The sequence below is a fragment of the Salmo salar genome, chromosome 19 (assembly GCF_965601325.2).
Source record: "Salmo salar chromosome 19, fSalSal1, whole genome shotgun sequence".
In the NCBI taxonomy this organism is placed as follows: domain Eukaryota; kingdom Metazoa; phylum Chordata; class Actinopteri; order Salmoniformes; family Salmonidae; genus Salmo; species Salmo salar.
The window spans coordinates 56,877,454-56,892,178 of NC_138309.1; positions in this window are offsets into that span (position 1 = coordinate 56,877,454).

Sequence of the window (14,725 nt, forward strand, 5' to 3'; positions counted from 1 at the left end):
TGCAATCTGCTGCTCAATGTCGTAATCTACTCTCCTACTCAATGTAGTAATATACTCTGCTACTCAATGTAGTAATGTACTCTGCTACTCAATGTAGTAATATACTCTGCTACTCAATGTAGTAATATACTCTGCTACTCAATGTAGTAATGCAATCTGCTACTCAATGTAGTAAGGTACTCTGCTACTCAATTTAGTAAGGTACTCTGCTACTCAATGTAGTAATATACTCTGCTACTCAATGTAGTAATATACTCTGCTACTCAATGTAGTAATGCACTCTGCTGCTCAATGTAGTAATCTACTCTGCTACTCAATGTAGTAATATCTCTGCTACTCAATGTAGTAAGGTACTCTGCTACTCAATGTAGTAAGGTACTCTGCTACTCAATGTAGTAAGGTACTCTGCTACTCAATGTAGTAAGGTACTCTGCTACTCAATGTAGTAAGGTACTCTGCTACTCAATGTAGTAAGGTACTCTGCTACTCAATGTAGTAAGGTACTCTGCTACTCAATGTAGTAATGTACTCTGCTACTCAATGTAGTAAGGTACTCTGCTACTCAATGTAGTAATCTACTCTGCTACTCAATGTAGTAATGCACTCTGCTGCTCAATGTAGTAATCTACTCTGCTACTCAATGTAGTAATATCTATGCTACTCAATGTAGTAATATACTCTGCTACTCAATGTAGTAAGGTACTCTGCTACTCAATGTAGTAAGGTACTCTGCTACTGAATGTAGTAAGGTACTCTGCTACTCAATGTAGTAAGGTACTCTGCTACTCAATGTAGTAATATACTCTGCTACTCAATGTAGTAATATACTCTGCTACTCAATGTAGTAATGCACTCTGCTGCTCAATGTAGTAATCTATTCTGCTACTGAAGGTAGTAATATCTCTGCTACTCAATGTAGTAATATCTCTGCTACTCAATGTAGTAATATACTCTGCTACTCAATGTAGTAAGGTACTCTGCTACTCAATGTAGTAATGTACTCTGCTACTCAATGTAGTAATGTACTCTGCTACTCAATGTAGTAATATACTCTGCTACTCAATGTTGTAATGCAATCTGCTGCTCAATGTAGTAATCTACTCTGCTACTCAATGTAGTAATATCTCTGCTACTCAATGTAGTAATGTACTCTGCTACTCAATGTAGTAAGGTACTCTGCTACTCAATGTAGTAAGGTACTCTGCTACTCAATGTAGTAAGGTACTCTGCTACTCAATGTAGTAAGGTACTCTGCTACTCAATGTAGTAAGGTACTCTGCTACTCAATGTAGTAATATACTCTGCTACTCAATGTAGTAATGCACTCTGCTGCTCAATGTAGTAATCTACTCTGCTACTCAATGTAGTAAGGTACTCTGCTACTCAATGTAGTAAAGTACTCTGCTACTCAATGTAGTAAGGTACTCTGCTACTCAATGTAGTAAGGTACTCTGCTACTCACTGTAGTAATATACTCTGCTACTCAATGTAGTAATATACTCTGCTACTCAATGTAGTAATGCACTCTGCTGCTCAATGTAGTAATCTACTCTGCTACTCAATGTAGTAATATCTCTGCTACTCAATGTAGTAATATCTCTGCTACTCAATGTAGTAATATACTCTGCTACTCAATGTAGTAAGGTACTCTGCTACTCAATGTAGTAAGGTACTCTGCTACTCAATGTAGTAATGTACTCTGCTACTCAATGTAGTAATATACTCTGCTACTCAATGTTGTAATGCAATCTGCTGCTCAATGTAGTAATCTACTCTGCTACTCAATGTAGTAATATCTCTGCTACTCAATGTAGTAATATACTCTGCTACTCAATGTAGTAAGGTACTCTGCTACTCAATGTAGTAAGGTACTCTGCTACTCAATGTAGTAAGGTACTCTGCTACTCAATGTAGTAAGGTACTCTGCTACTCAATGTAGTAAGGTACTCTGCTACTCAATGTAGTAATATACTCTGCTACTCAATGTAGTAATGCACTCTGCTGCTCAATGTAGTAATCTACTCTGCTACTCAATGTAGTAATATATCTGCTACTCAATGTAGTAATATACTCTGCTACTCAATGTAGTAAGGTACTCTGCTACTCAATGTAGTAATGTACTCTGCTACTCAATGTAGTAATATCTCTGCTACTCAATGTAGTAAGGTACTCTGCTACCTGCTACTCAATGTAGTAAGGTACTCTGCTACTCAATGTAGTAAGGTACTCTGCTACTCAATGTAGTAAGGTACTCTGCTACTCAATGTAGTAATATCTCTGCTACTCAATGTAGAAATATCTCTGCTACTCAATGTAGTAAGGTACTCTGCTACTCAATGTAGTAATATCTCTGCTACTCAATGTAGTAATATACTCTGCTACTCAATGTAGTAAGGTACTCTGCTACTCAATGTAGTAAGGTACTCTGTTACTCAATGTAGTAAGGTACTCTGCTACTCAATGTAGTAATATCTCTGCTACTCAATGTAGTAATATCTCTGCTACTCAATGTAGTAAGGTACTCTGCTACTCAATGTAGTAATATCTCTGCTACTCAATGTAGTAAGGTACTCTGCTACCTGCTACTCAATGTAGTAAGGTACTCTGCTACTCAATGTATTAAGGTACTCTGCTACTCAATGTAGTAAGGTACTCTGCTACTCAATGTTGTAATATCTCTGCTACTCAATGTAGAAATATCTCTGCTACTCAATGTAGTAAGGTACTCTGCTACTCAATGTAGTAATATACTCTGCTACTCAATGTAGTAAGGTACTCTGCTACTCAATGTAGTAATATCTCTGCTACTCAATGTAGTAATATACTCTGCTACTCAATGTAGTAAGGTACTCTGCTACTCAATGTAGTAAGGTACTCTGCTACTCAATCTAGTAAGGTACTCTGCTACTCAATGTAGTAAGGTACTCTGTTACTCAATGTAGTAAGGTACTCTGCTACTCAATGTAGTAATATCTCTGCTACTCAATGTAGTAAGGTACTCTGCTACTCAATGTAGTAATATCGCTGCTACTCAATGTAGTAATATCTCTGCTACTCAATGTAGTAAGGTACTCTGCTACTCAATGTAGTAAGGTACTCTACTACTCAATATAGTAAGGTACTCTGCTACTCAACTACTCAATGTGGTAATGTACTCTGCTACTCAATGTAGTAATGTACTCTGCTACTCAATGTAATATCTCTCTCCGTCTGGTTCTCTGTCTAGCTGATCAAGGTGTTTGGTGAGTACGGTCACAGTCATTCCCTGTGGGTGTCACCCAGGGACACCGCCTGGGATGTGTGCCATATGTTGGTGCAGACGGCCCACTGCAGTGAACAGGACTGGGCTCTGATCGAGCAGCATCTAGCCCTGGGCTTGGGTATGAACACACACACACGTCACACACACTCCGAACCAAACATACAGATGCCAACGTGCACGTTTGCACTCATACATGCACACACACCCACATACACGCACACACACTGTCTGTTACGCACACACACTGTCCAAACATTGCCCAGCAGATGCCAGTCATAAAAAAAGTCTAGATGAGATGAGACGAAAATAGATTATGGTGTCCATATAAGGACAGCCTCAGACTCATAAGGAGTTGCTGTCAGACTCACTCTGCTTGAGAAAGCCTGCATAGCCAGTAGCTTTCCAGGAAAAGGGTTTGCCACCCCTATCCTACACTGTGTGAAGTATTTATCAGTGTTTTTTCCCCAAGAGTGAGTTCTGGAGGACCACTAGGTGGTGTTGGAGGTTCGGGCCGCCTGGCCCCCAAAAGACGCTCCATAGCAGTGAGTGACTCACAAGGCTCCTGTCTCTTGTCATTGTGTGCTTGTAAACAAACACCACATGACTGGGGAGTAGCGGTAAGCTTCATCATAAAACATTATGTGACGGATAAAATGAAGAACGTAATCTTCTTTATCTGTTGACGTATTGCACAAATTGACTGCAGGTGCAGTATTTACTTAAACTAGCTACAAATATTCAAATGTCTTAAAAAACAATCCCGTGGCTATTTCCAAATACCCCGATATACGGTATAACGCCCAAGCCTAACATACACCCACCCACACACGCACATACAATCACATCATATTTTCTGATCTGTTTCTCTGTTTATTGGCATGGTAGGCAGGTTGATTCACACATGTGCACTGCAGGTGTGACATGTCTTTGCATGTACATACAGTAAGCAAAATGCTTTGATTTGCCTGATGGCTTGCCTCAACCCCTTGAAACCCTCCATATGGGCCCTATAGAGGGCTTGTGTTATCTAAATAACCCTTTGGTTTACAACTGTTGATTCACTGTAGCTTCCTCTTCCTGTTAAAGCCATTTTTCCCCGAACATATGATCTCAGACAGTGCTGATGACACCAAGGGAATGACCTCAGCAGAGCTCATCCAGGGAAACTGCCTACTGCCCTGGTATAGCTTCTCCTATACAGTGTATTCTAGGTTTCACTCTAGATGAGAATAAACTATTACCACTGTGGGTAGCTGAGCATTGGGCCAGTAACTGAAAGTGGGTTAGAATCCCCTAGCTGACGAGGTGAAAATCTGTTGATGTGGCCTTGAGCAAGTCACTTTACCCTAATTGCTCCTGTAAGTCACTCTTGATAAGAGCGTTTACTAAATGACTACAATGTAAATAGAGCATCCAGAACAGAAAGTCCCATTGAAAGTAATTGACAAGCAATTTAATGCACATTGATTTAGTTCTAGGCTTTTCATATCAAGTCAATGGTATGTAGATATTTATAGTATATTGTGTCGATATGCCCCATCGACGGATAGCCTTGTCTGACTTAGGATGGGCGCAGTTAATCAAATATCCGAACTGATGTTAATATTTTTTATTATAATTTTTTTAATTTTTTATTATTGTTATTATGAACAAAACAAATACCAAAACAGACATATACAAACAAGTGTAAATAAACCTAACAGACAGGGGTATTACATATCGAGATCAATTTTCAATTGGTCAAAAAGTTTTATGGTGCGTATTGCTTTTTTGTTTTTACATTTACTGATAACTTCGAAATAATATTTCAATTCTTTCTTAAATAATATAAAGAGGGGTTTGTTCTTTTCCCACTTCATTTTATGGATAAAGAATCTTCCATGAAAGATAAACAATTGAACAATGAAAGTTAAATCAGGGTCCATATCATTTGGATCAAAATTAAACATAATATCAGAGTCTCTCAAATTAACATTAACAGTAGTTTCTTTTAAAATAGAATCTTCTAACTCTCTCCAAAATCTTCTGACATAAGAACAGTCCCAAAATAAATGGTCAAGAGTTTCTGAGTCACAACCACAAAATACACATTTGTTATCAATAGCTATTTGTAATCTGTGTATAATAAAGGTCTTTAGAGGGTAGATTCTATGAATGAGTTTGTATGATACTTCTTTCACCTTATTAGGTATAGAACATTTGCCAGATAACAATGAGACTTTGTTCCAGTTCACTTGTCCTAGGGCTGCATTGCAGTACATTTTAGCAGAGGGAATAGTAACATCTTGACATAGTTTTCTTTTATGCATGGTATTGCATTTATAGTTTAAAATGTCAATTCCTTCTAGTTGTATTGAGGCTACAAAATCCTCAACAGTTGCACTTGGAGTACTGTTATATTCTCCTAAAAGAAGAATAGTACCTTTAGGGACAGCTCTAACAACTATTTTAAACTCATTAGGATTTAATGTAACATTGTGTGTTCTCATGAATTTTGAATAATCATATAGTTGTCTATCATTATGAAATACTTTTTTAACCCAGATAATGCTGTTGTCAAACCAGTTCTGGAAAAACAAAGACTTGTTTTTATATTTTATGTATTTTTTATTCCAGATTGTATATCTATATGGGGGGAAATTATTACATGAGGTTCCAAGTTAGAAGTACTTGTTGAAAGTTAGTTAGCAAGCTTAATAGGGATCTTACTCACATCAAAGTTGTATTTGAGTAAGATTTATAGACCACCAATCTGTTGGAATATTAAATGAGGGATTATATTCCAAAAGCAATCCCTATTTATTAAATAGTTTTGCATCCATTTGATTTTAAAGATTATATTAGAGGTTTTAAAATCCAGAGCATTCAACCCTCCCTCACCTTGGGTGCTACATATTACCGCTTTTCTTAAATAATGAGGTTTATTCCTTCATATGAAGTTAAATAATTTAGTATAAACCATTTTAGTTACTGACAGAGGAACATCTAAGGCAAGGGAGGTATAAACTAATCTGGACAGACCTTCAGATTTTGACAAAAGTACACGTCCAGATAAAGAAAGATCTCTTTGTAGCGGGTCTGTAGCGGGTCTGTTATGTACCACAGGAGAACCAAGAAATGAAGAGCGACACCACGGCTGTCTTTTAGGCTTTTATGTTGATCTGCAATAGTATTGTGAAATGACAGGACAGAAACACATTAGTCTCCAATGCACCATCTGACAAGTTCTTTCTCTCTCAGTGTTTTCTCAGACTCACACAATCACACTCATACATAAAGCCATAATGTATACTATAAAATAATAACCAGTCCTTAATACAAAGAATGTATAATCTTAATTCTTAGACAATAGAACCATACCTGCAATAGTATTGTGAAAAGACAGGACAGGAACACATCAGTCTCCAATGCGCCATCTGACAAGTTGTTCAATACAGGAGCATGAAGAAAGGTAATACACATATCCTGTCTCACATCCCCAATACATTGCTAGCTGCTTTCAGTGTTGACAGTACCAAAATACAACAACTCATGTACAAAATCACTGCAACACAAACAAGTTACAACGTGAAATCGCCTCTATCCCATTCAGACCTTAGAGGGCCAAAACTACATCTCCCATAATGCAACACCAGCACCATTCTGCAGCTCAGCTAACCCTCTGCATCACAGAAAGGCATGCTGGCTAGCAACAGCAACACTTTTTAGCACTCTGTAAACTATATTAATAACAACAATAAAACTCTGAAAGTTACGTGTTTCAATAGTCTCACACTCCCTTATAACAATATCTACAGCATTAACATTGGGATGTTTTATTTATTTCACGTTATGGACTTCTACAAAGGAGTAATCTGCAACACATACCTTTCTCAGTGTTTTCTCCGACTGAGGAGAACGGGCGCTCCGGGTAGTACCAGAGTGTTAGTAGGTGATGCAAGCACCCAGATGAAATAAAATACATTTAATGAAACAAAACTCGAAGATGTTAACAGCATTCAGCTACTGTAGCTGCCTACCTAACATCAACAGGCATCACCAGTAGCGCAACAATTAAAAAAGTTCCTGGCGATCATAGCGATCTGACTCCCCCTTCTGTCTAAACTTGGAATATTCCTGTTCGCGGGCTTTGGCCACTGACCCTCAACCTGGTTGTTCTGTTCTGCGTTGTGTACTATTCTAATAATTTGAAGATTGATGGAATAACCATTTTAACTCTACTACAGCTTAATAACCAGGAGTTAAATCTCTTAAAATGTTTCTCTACAATAGGAGTAAATTTAAGTTGGCCCTTTCTTTCTGGTCTTTGCTAACTTTAATACCAAGATATGTGATCACATCTTTTACAGGGATATTACATACTGAGTTTAAGTCACATCTTTTCAACGCAAGTAATTCACATTTCCTAATATTCAGAGATAAATCAGACATGTGAGAATGCATTAATACACTCAATAGCTTTCCTGACCTCATTATGATCTTTCAAAAAAAATGGTGGTGTCATCAGCCAATTGTGAACATTTTATCTCTTTATCTTGTATCTGAATACCCCTAAAACTATCCTTATTGATATGAAGTGCCATAAATCCTCTTAAGGATCCGACCCTTTTTTTTCAATTTTCGGCTAAAATGACATACGCCAATCTAACTGCCTATAGCTCCTGCCCTGAAGCAAGGATATGCATATTCTTGGTAACATTTGAAAGGAAACACTTTGAAGTTCGTGGAAATGTGAAAGGAATGTAGGAGAATATAACACAATAGATCTGGTAAAAGATAATACAAAGAAAAAAACAACCTTTATTTTGTATTTTGTATCATCTTTGAAATGCAAGAGAAAGGCCATCATGTATTATTCCAGCCCAGGTGCAATTTAGATTTTGGCCACTTGACGGCAGCAGTGTATTTTCAAAGTTTTAGACTGATCCAATGAACCATTGCATTTCTGTTCAAGATTTTGTATCAAGACTGCCCAAATGTGCCTAATTTGTTTATTAATAACTTTTCATGTTCAAAATTGTGCACTCTCCTCAAACAATAGCATGGTATTCTTTCACTGTAATAGCTACTGTAAATTGAACAGTGCAGTTAGATTAACAAGAATTTAAGCTTTCTGCCAATATCAGATATTTCTATGTCCTGGGAAATTTTCTTGTGACTTCTTACAACCTCATGCTAATCGCATTAGCCTACGTTAGCTCAACCGTCCCGTGGAAGGGACACCGATCCCGAAGAAGGCCATAACTTGTGTGAACAATAAATAATAATAAAAAAAAAAATTGGGCATCCTTGTTTAATTCCGCATCTAATGTCAAATCTCTCTGAAGTTCCTTGGGATAATTTAACAGAGCTGTTACTATTATTGTAAAGTGTCTTAATTACACAGACTCTCAAAAATAAAATAATGTTCAACTGTATCAAAAGCCTTGTAAAAGTCTACAAATAAAATAAATCTATCTTCCATAATGTGCTCATTGTAGTCCATCAAATCCGATATATTTTATTTAATTAATATAAATACATTCATCACAAGTGTCACGGGCTGGCTCGGAAAAAACAGGAGAGGTAGAGTCAGGCGCAGGAGACAGAGAGTTCTTGACCATACTTCTTTATTCAAGAAAAAACTGGAGGTGGTCGCCAAAAATATATATATAGGGACGCAGCCCTTAAATTACTCTGCGGTGGTGTACACAATTAAATCAACCACAGGCAGAGGAAAACCAACATACGCTCCGATAGCACATGAACCGGACAGGAAACACAATCACGCACAAACACAGACAATCTACGCTAAACTAAATAACCCCCCCCCCCTACTAATGACTAACCCAAAACAGGTGCGTGCCTACCTAGACCTAACCAACAGAAAGTGAAACAAAAAGGGATCGATGGTAGCTAGTAGGCCGGCGACGACGACCGCCGAGCTCCGCCCGGCCGAGGAGGGGCGCCACCATCCGTCGGTGTCGTGACAACAAGACTTTTGGAAGTCTTCATCTATGAATTTTGCATAGTCTTTGACAGAGTGTAGCAACGCTGATATGTCACTAGTAGGACAGACATTACTGGTGTAAAGATTACCATAGAATTCTGAAACATATTTTGAAATATCTTTGGGGTTTTCATTTTCTTTTCCATCTATATTAAGCTTATGAATAGAGGTAAATACAGAATTGTTTTATCTCTAAATTGTAAAAGTATTTACTGTTTTTTTCACCTTCCTCTAACCATCTCCTTCTTGATCTTACAAATGCCCCTTTTGCTCTCTCTTCATACAGTCGGTCCATTTCTAAATAACCGACCCTTTCCTTCTTTATCAAGGTCCTCCATAGAGATTAGAGAAAGTATTTCCTTAACAAGTTTATCTTCCCTCAATCTTTTAAATTCAGCAATTTCTTTACCTCTGTTCATGGCTGTTTGTCTTATTTCATACTTCATTAATTCCCAATATTTCCCATAAGATGTAAATAGTGGGTCTTTCCTCCAATTTTGTTGTATAATATCTTTGGCATCCATCTTGAAATATTCATCTTCCAACAGTCTACTATTGAGTTTCCAATAACTCCGATTCGGTTTATTAACTTCAGATCCATTAATATTTAAAGATAAGAATATAACTTTATGATCAGTAAGAATTGATGGTTTACTGATGTTAGTATTTGATTACTTGCAAGAGTATTCATGAAAAAAATATATAGGCGTATTTTAACAATTTAAAAGGATTTGTCTGAATTAAATAAAATGATCCATGTGATTATGCTACATATATATTTACCATGGTACTACAGTCAGCTGCACTTCATATGTAGCCGAGCAGATGAAGTGGGATATTTCTAATCAATGCAAAATGGAAGGAAAATGATGGAATGAAGCTACTTTAATGAGAAGGAGTAGGCTACAATGATCAACCAAGGTAGGCTGTTGTTTAATCTGAATGGAGTTGTTGTAGAAAAAAATGGAGAGAGCAGCAAAATGGCCTCAATTAGCCTTGCTAGCTAGTTAGTTGGCTAAGTTAGCTGGCTAGCCTACCTAGCTTCTTCACATCGAGATGTAGACCAACAAGTGTAGACCAACAGTGAAATGCTTACTTACGGGTCCTTTTCCAACAATGCAGATATAAAGATAAAGCGACACAAGGAATAAATACAGTGTAAAATGAGTAAAAATAACATGGCTATATACAGGGAGTACCAGGTAATAACATGGCTATATACAGGAAGTACCACTACCGAGTTGATGTACAGGGTAATAACAAGGCTATATACAGGGATTACCAGTACCGAGTCGATGTGCAGGGGAACAGGGGAATAACATGGTGTCGTGTCTTTGGCATCATTAAAGGTGAAGACTATTATTTTAGCAAATCAATTCCCTGTAATTATTATTACGTGATTAAACTAATCATGTAAATTTAATTAACTAGGAAGTCGGGGCACCACGGAAAATCTTCAGATTACAAAGTTATACTTTTCCGAATATAACTCATCAGATATTTTAATATCTGATAAATTAGTCTTTAACTAATGAATTATTCTTTACCTCACGTCAGTCTCATCTGAACGTCGTTGCACGAACCCAGCCTTTACTATAAATCATCCATACACCAATTGGCTTAATCATTTATTTACTAACTAACTAAATAATCACAGAAATGCATAACAAACAAACGGTAGATGTTGGTTACTAACAATGATAGGGAAGATAGCGAGAGAGGGGGAAGCCACGATCTACACCCAGAAAGGGCCACGTCATGACAATGGCTATATACAGGAAGTACCAGTGCAGAGTCGATGTGCAGGGGAACGGGGGAATAACATGGCTATATACAGGGAGTACCAGTGCTGAGTCGATGTGCAAAGGAACGGGGGAATAACATGGCTATATACAGGAAGTACCAGTACCAGTACCAATTTGATGTGAAGGGGAACGAGGTATTAACATGGCTATATACAGGAAGTACCAGTACCAAGTTGATGTGCAGGGGAACGAGGTAATAACATGGCTATATACAGGAAGTACCAGTACCAAGTCGATGTGCATGAGAACGAGATAATAACATGGCTATATACAGGAAGTACCAGTACCAAGTTGATGTGCAGGGGAACGAGGTAATAACATGGCTATATACAGGAAGTACCAGTACCAAGTTGATGTGAAGGGGAACGGGGGAATTGAGCTATCTATGTACATAAAAGTAGGGGTAAAGTGACTAGGTAACAGGATAGATAATAGACAGTAGCAGCATCATATGTGGTGATGGTGAAAGTGTGTGTGAGTGAGTGAGCGAGCGTGTGTGCGTGGCGTGGCGTCAGTATGCATGTGTGCTGTGTGTTGTATGTCGGTGTGCAAGTATGTGTGCGTGTATGGGCAGAGACCAGTGTGTGTGTGCATAGAGTCAGTGCAAGAGAGCTATTGCAAAGAAGGTTCAAGGCAGGTATTCCGAGTAGCCATTTGATGATATATTTAGCAGTCTTGTTTAGCAGTCTTATGGCTTGGGGGTAGAAGCTGTTCAGGGTCCTGTTGGTTCCAGACTTGGTGCATTGGTACCGCTTACCGTGTGGAAGCGGAGAGAACAGTCTATGGCTTGGGTGGCTGGAATCCCTGACAATTATTTGGGCCTTCCTCTGACACCGCCTTGTATAGAGGTCCTGGATGGCAGGGAGCTCTGCCCCAGTGATGTACTGGGCCATACTCCCCATATGCACCCCATATGACCACTGGGCTAGGGACACCCCATATGACCCCTGGGCTAGGGACACCCTATATGACGACTGAGCTAGGGACACCCCATCTGACCACTGAGCTAGGGACACTCCATATGACCACTGGGCTAGGGACACCCCATCTGACCACTGGGCTAGGGACAACCCATCTGACCACTGGGCTAGGGACACCCCATATGACCACTGGGCTAGGGACACCCCATCTGACCACTGGGCTAGGGACACCCCATCTGACCACTGGGCTAGGGACACCCCATCTGACCACTGAGCTAGGGACACCCCATCTGACCACTGGGCTAGGGATACCCCATCTGACCACTGGGCTAGGGACACCCCATCTGACCACTGAGCTAGGGACACTCCATCTGACCACTGGGCTAGGGATATCCCATCTGACCACTGGGCTAGGGACACCCCATCTGACCACTGGGCTAGGGACACCCCATATGACCACTGAGCTAGGGACACTCCATCTGACCACTGGGCTAGGGACACTCCATCTGACCACTGGGCTAGGGACACCCCATCTGACCACTGGGCTAGGGACACCCCATCTGACCACTGAGCTAGGGACACCCCATCTGACCACTGGGCTTGGGATACCCCATTTGACCACTGGGCTAGGGACACCCCATCTGACCACTGAGCTAGGGACACTCCATCTGACCACTGAGCCACCAGGACCATACAGTAGACTATGAGCTTTGCGTTAATCCTGCATTAGGCTATTGGTGTGAACACATAACTGATGACTGTGGAGCTCAGATTGTGATTAAGTCAATGATCCATGCAGTAACTAGTGTGAAGGGGGCTAGACATGGGTGGTCTCGGCTATACACCCCTAGCAGTAGCTTTTATATGATTTATTTTTAAGTGGACCTAACTAATTTGTACTTTCAGATACACCCCCCCCCCCCCCTCCCGTTTTATGTTTTAATTAATTGCTTGCAATCCCTGTGAGGCTAAGTTTAATTAGGCATTGTGTACCGACTTTAGCTGGCACAGCTTTAAGGTCTTTAGAAAGAGCACCGTCATTCGTGCTGTGATTCTGTGCTTTACCTAACGAATTTGACTTGCTTAAGGGCTTGTGAAGCAATATCACTGTGGATATTTGGCTGGATTGCTACAACTGAGCAGATTCTTCAATTTAGAAAGTAACATTGTCATACATACATCCTTAGGGGCTAGGTGATTTTCAGATGGAATTGATGCACATCAAGAACCTTTCAATGTGTGGGATGTACATTGTGCAAGTTCTTGAGTATACCACTAGAGAGCTCTCTTCATACACGGGATAGCAGAGCCAAAGATGTGAGAGTTGATTTGTCATTGAGGAATGGATCAGGGGCTTTACCCAGCAGGGTACAATGTTTAGAAGGTTGCAGTTGGAAATCAACTGTATGCTATTCACATCAGGAATTATCAAGCCTGTTCTGCGCAATAAATACATTTCTATCCGAATGTTCTGTAAAATTGCACCATCTTGAATAAGCCCAGGATTGGGCTCTCGAGTGGGCAGCGGTCTAAGGCACTGCGTCTCAGTGCAAGAGGCGTCACTACAGACCCTGGTTCGATTCCAGGCTGTATCACAACCGGCTGTGATTGGGAGTCCCATAGGGCGGCGCACAATTGGTCGGGTTGGGGTTTGGCCGGTGTAGGTCGTCATTGTAAATAAGAATTTGTTATTAACTGACTTCCCCAGTTAAATAAAAATATATAACATTTGTGAAATACTGTAACTACTCTGAATGCCTTTTGAATTTTTTACAATTATGTAAATATATGTATTCTCAATTACTGTTTTATGATGCATATTATATGCATATTTTTGCACAATGTTGGTTGAGGGAGATCTATTTTGACATCTTGCTTTTTGTAGTTAACTGATAAAGAGACATATGCGGGCTCTGCATTCCTACCCTGCATGTTCATAGTGAGTACTTACATGTATGAGATTTCTATCAATGACTTCTAAGGCTTTTATCTGAATAAGTGGTTCTAGATATGCAACGTATTATACATCCCAATTTGTTCAATGCACAAGGCCCGTTTAATGTTTTGTAGTCATGTTGTTTTCATTAAATTCAATTGTATTGTGTGATATACAACATGGCAAATGTCGATATCTCTTTCATAACTGCTAAATAAATCATGTATTTACTATATGATTTCTTAAATTGGATCTAATTTGCATTTTCATACTGTAATCCTGGCCATGACCAGATAGAGTTGTCTTATCACTATGGCTACGGTATCTGCGTATAAATAAATATCTCCCCAACATAAAAAGAACAAGAATGGACCTCTATGTTACTGATGAATGTATAGCCTACCTATGTACCATTTGACAGTAGAGTGTTAGTTTTGGGTAAGCTATAAAGCTTAAGACTTGATTTCTCTGGTGGTCTACAGAACTGTGTAAGTGTATGTGTGTGTGTGTGTGTTTGTGTGTATGGTTAAATAGCTTCGCTAAACCTTCAGATCCATTCGCCAGCCCTGCAGGGGTTGCCACGGCAACAGGTTTTCCCCCATAGTAGGCCTTTAGATGGGCAGGTAAATTGAGAGCTTTAAAGAAACTGAGGGATCAAATGAGCCTGATAGACTAGATTCAAATGAATGGCATACAATTAGAAAAATTTGGCAGATATGTTAGAGACCAAGAGAGACATGGACTGAGACTGCCACAGTGTCAACAGGGTTAAATATCCTATACATGTCATAGCGTAAACATATTAACTATGGA